Source organism: Ursus americanus, chromosome X, assembly GCF_024610735.1.
Source record: "Ursus americanus isolate L20-20 chromosome X, mUrsAme1.1.p, whole genome shotgun sequence".
In the NCBI taxonomy this organism is placed as follows: Eukaryota; Metazoa; Chordata; class Mammalia; order Carnivora; family Ursidae; genus Ursus; species Ursus americanus.
In genome coordinates this window covers 25,459,619-25,464,525 of record NC_142164.1, presented here as the reverse complement: position 1 = coordinate 25,464,525, position 4,907 = coordinate 25,459,619, and the positions used below count along the sequence as shown (strand labels likewise).

General features: G+C 48.8%; 1 pseudogene; it reads left to right on the top strand.

The window, feature by feature from the left end:
* The first annotated feature begins 1,030 nt into the window (after nucleotides 1–1,030).
* On the top strand, nucleotides 1,031–2,053 carry LOC148106846 (PDCD10 and GCKIII kinases-associated protein 1 pseudogene; annotated as a pseudogene).
* Nucleotides 2,054–4,907: the final 2,854 nt, after the last annotated feature.

Below are 4,907 nucleotides of genomic sequence, written 5' to 3'. Positions count from 1 at the left end.
TATATGTATTATAATGAAATAGTAATGGTTGGTTTAATACAAGCTCATTCTCTAACATAGGTTATCCTTTAGGCATTAGCCAATGTTCGGTTCACATGGAATTAATAGTTGCCACCTTTGGTTAGAGTTATGGGAAACCAGAAGTATTTCTGCTCTTCTTCCCTATAGACATGAGCTGCAGTTAAACCCTAGTTTTTGAATGAGATGACTCCATTTGTTTTTCTTCTTAGCATGTTGTCACATTGTGTCAGATTCTGCATTTATTTATTTTTTTTAAAAGATTTTATTTATTTATTTGAGAGAGTGAGTGAGAGAGACTACATGAGCAGGGGCAGAGGGCGAGGAAGAGGGAGAAGCAGACTCCCCTGCTGAGCAGGGAGCCCAACGTGGGTCTCGATCCCAGGACTGGGATCATGACCTGAGCCAAAGGCAGATGCACAACCAACCGAGCCACCCAGGCGCCCCCAAAATCTGCATTTAAAAAATTAAACAGCTTCAAAAATTATTATACATCACATCCACTTTTTTCTTTCCTTCTCCTTCCTTTCTCCCTCCCTCCCTCCCTCTCTCTCTCATTCTTTCCCTTCCTTCCTTCCTTCCTTCCTTCCTTCCTTCCTTCCTTCCTTCCTTCCTTTCCTCTTTTCTTAGCCACATAATACAAGAGGCATACCTTGGTAATGATACTAGGCATTCTTCATGTTCCCTGAGTCTGTCCATGATGGCTGTGCCTTAGATCACAACTTTTGGGATTTCTGAGTGGTGATACATGTATGAGGAGTCCCAGGCCATCCCATGACCTAGCTTGCTCCACAATGCCCAGTACTGAAGTTGCGTCAGCCAACCAGTCTGGCAGCGTCACTCCTCTCTGGTAGACTTTGGATAATGGAAAGTGGATTAGGTAAGATTCTGGTTTAAAGTAGTCAACCGTAGGAGCCACTGGTGTTTCTTGGCACAGCTGCCGGAGGCCGGCGAAGCCAAGGGCGCCACTGTCCCACTGCCGCCGCCCCTGCCCGGCCCCGGGAAGAGAAGTTAAACTTCGAGAGAAACCAAATGCACAATCTCCACAACAGATGGTAACAAAAAATAATCCGGATGGGGTGCAGGTGCTGTAAAAGGATACAAAGGTATCTCTTTGGTCCAGTTCAGGTGCCCTCCCCCCGCTAGGTCAAGCACGTGAACAGCTGCAAGGTGGATGCAGGTGACGCAGGTAGACTGAAAGGCAAAGAGAGTGGCCAAGTCCTGGTGCATAAAAACGAGCTGCAGAGCGAGGGCCTGGAGAGGACGACCAGCAGAGGCAGAGCCTGCGGGGGGCAGGAGCCCCACTGGCCTCCTCCAGGACCGCCCCCTCAGGGGGACACAGTGGGGGGACACTGTGCAGACAGGGCCGGCAGTGCCATCAGTGGCATTGGCCCCGCGGCTGCCCCTGAGCCCTCTGGGGATCATGGGCCCCACCGGGGTGACAGGGGCTCCTGCGTCAGTACCGCAAACAGCAGCCCCCATCCACTCAACTCTTCCAGGAAGGAGGGGACCCCAGAAAACAGGACAGTGTGCTGCCGGCCTCACAAGAGACCCAGATCATCCGAAATGGGGATTCCTCAGCTGCTTCCAGGCCAGAAGGTCCTGCCTTACAAGTACAAGACCATGACCTCCAGTACCAGCTCCCGATTACCCTCCCCTTCGGGGCTCAGCTGTAGACAAAGTTGATCAGGAAGAAAAGGCTGGTCTTTCCAAGAGCCAGACTGAGGAGGAGCCCCTGGTGGGAATTCACCCTAGGGTGAGGAAGCATGGTTCGACTATGTCCTTCCCCTTGAAGAGAAGCTGGGGTTTGTTCTACGAGGCCGCGGCAACAGAAGTCCTAAGTGCCTACTTTAAAGAAGAGGATGCTGCCCAGGCCGTGTCCATGGTCGATTCGAGAACCGGCTGGGAGGAGGCACCTGGCCCCGCGGGAGAGCCGGGTGGGGAGGCGGAGGACGAGGCTGCGGCTGCGGCCGCGGCCGAAGCCCTTGCGGCTTTAGAAGCAGCTCCTGCAGAAGACGTGGACGAGGCAGAGTAGGGCCCTGAGCAGGCGTCGCGGCGCGCGTGCGGGCTGCGCATGCTCCTTGCACAGAGCTGATGCCCCGCAGCATGTACCCCCGGCAGGCTTACAGGGTATTTGCATCAGCATCGTTCTGATGATCGCGGGTGCCTGCGCCAGGCCGCTTGTCGCTAAGTATTGAAAGCACCACTGGACAGACGGGCTCGCACTCAGGACGCCAGCATACAAATCAGAGTGGGCAGCGTGCCGGTGCCCATGCAGCGCATGCAGAAATTAAACGGCTGCTCGTCAACCCACAAATCTCCCTCCAGAACATCTGGGACAGATGTTCTTGAGAAGGCTCTGAAATCTCAGGGCTTAATCCCAAGGGCGCAGAATCACAGTACATTCTGTTTGTAAATTCTTTGTCTTGCTTTTGAGAGCCAAACGTGTGCCCAAACTGGAAAAGGTAACCGCCTCCACTGAAAGTGCCTAGTGTGTCCCCAGAGCACGGTTTACTTTGAGGGACAGTCACCCGGGGAACTAATAACTAACCACTTACTTGACATTGAGTTAAGCTCAGCAGCTTGTAGGATGGAACAGAAGCCACCAGTAAACAAATGGTTAGTTGTTAGCTGTGATATTAAGACACCTCGACCTTAGCTTTCTTACATGATTACTTTTTAATCTCCCTTGGGACTGGGGAGACCAGTCAAAATAATTCTTAAAGCTGTTTGTGTCATATTTGAGCTTTGAATTCATGATATTGGGAACAGCAAAGTGATAGATGGAGTGTTTTATGCCACTTAATATCCGATTCTGCTTAAAACATGACAACATAAAAAAATAAAGTAGTAAACTGTATCTCAAGCCAGCTTCAGCAAAAATACACAAATGATCACTTACGAAAAGGAAATGGTGGAGGTCTCATGGTATCTGCAGGCGAGGATGTAGCTGGACCTCAAGAAGAAATCAGAACCAGGGACCAGAAAGTCAGCACAGGAGCCCAGAACGCATACTCTCTTTGGGTGTCTCGTCTTTGCTTTTCTCTCTTTGCAGAAGGACATCCTTGGCTTCTCTGCCGACACAGAGACTGACTGGCTGACTTAGGCGCCATGAAAATTCCCAGGAGAAAGAATCTGATTGGTTAACTTTTTGGCAGGCACTACCCCTCATCTAATCAACTGCCATCATGGGGGCAGCGTCACACAGTGTAGACATGACTTCCTATCCACATTGGTAGAAAAGTGGTGCTGAGAGAAGCAAGAAGTACTGTGAGCTGTGTAGACAGACACCTCAAAGGTTAGTTACTATAAGAAATGGTGGTAACCGTAAGAGAGAGAAGAAAAAGGACCTCTGACCGTTGTATGAAACACACACAAATACACAAACCATGTGACACTGAACATTCTCTTGGGGTCAAGCATCAGGTGTTGCTTCAATTCCTCAAAGAATATTGAAAATTTACTGTGGGCATGGGTTTGGCTAAGTACAATGGGCACAAATTACCAGACAGGGCCTCGTGTCCTCATTTGAGTTAGGGAGAGGTGTCTATGGGAAAATAAGGCCACAGTACAAGAAAGTATAGTATTAAATATCAAGTAGTACGGATGTTGAGTTCTACCTGAGTTTATGTCTGTAATGAAAATTTACTGTTTATCTTTCTTTTTAAGGCCCAGTTTACTCATGGTGCAAATGCATACTGCTGTTCATTTTACGTTCTATAGTATGAAGACCGGAGGGACTAAGGAAGGGCCTATGGTTAAAAGTCCAATGACTGTCTCAACAAAGAAAGTGCTCAAAGAGATTTGGGCACCAGCGATCTACTGAAGCCTCCAGAGCCTGCCCCGCCCATCGGTGGGCCAAAATGCACGATGTCCTCTCTGCTGGTCATTCTGTGGACACCGCCCCACAGATTCCTTTGTAAAAGCAGGTGTCTTCTACTGCACACTGTGTGAGTGCAGCTGTGCTTCAGATCACTGTGGGAGCGAGCATTAGTCACTTAGCAGGGCAGGTTTCCAGAGCAGTAAACTTAGACGAGGAATAAGAAAAGCTCTTGAGTACAGAGTATGGGTGATTGCTCCTGTGGGGACTGCGCAAGTGAAGGATGGGCTGTAGAATGAGATGGTGAGAGGCCACTGGAAATTCCCTCATTTAGGCCAGGTTGCTGCCAAGAGTCCTGAAGGTGGCCGTAGAAACTTCAGTTACTGGGGCACCTGGGTGGCTCAGTCGGTGAAGCTTCTGCCTTCAGCTCAGGTGATGATCCCAGGGTCCTGCGATCGAGTCCCACATCAGGCTCCTTGCTCAGCGGGGAGCCTGCTTCTCCCTCTGCCTGCTGGAGCCTCCCCCTGCTTGTGCGCTCTCTCTCTCTCTCTCTCTCGCTCTGACAAATAAATAAAATCTTTAGAAAAAAAAAGAAAAAAGAAACTTCAGTTCCTGTAAAGCTATCATAAAAATCTTAATGGCAAAGATTAGATGTTCTGTTTTCGCTTTAAGCTCCTATGAAGGTTTATTTCCTTATTCTTGTAGAATCCTGTAAATAAATCTTTAGTTGACTGAGGATCAGGATTAGGGAATAGACTGAAGAAAACAGGAGCCTCAAGACTATCTCCACCAGAAGAGCAGTCATCTGTGTAGCCTCTTCGTTCCACCCAAAATAGCTCTCTGGCTGACCTGATGCCGGGAAATCTCCTATTAGAGTTCTTGCTTATAGGTCCTTTGAATATTATTAATCAAGCCTGACACGTTGATGGGTTGATGGCGTTCGGTAGTATTTGTTGTAAGATATGGTGATGACATCAGGGATTAGCACGAATGTCTTTCAGTTTAATGAAATCAGATTACCCATAGAAAAGCTGTTGGGTGGAGGAAGGCTGGTAAAATAGAAATCATG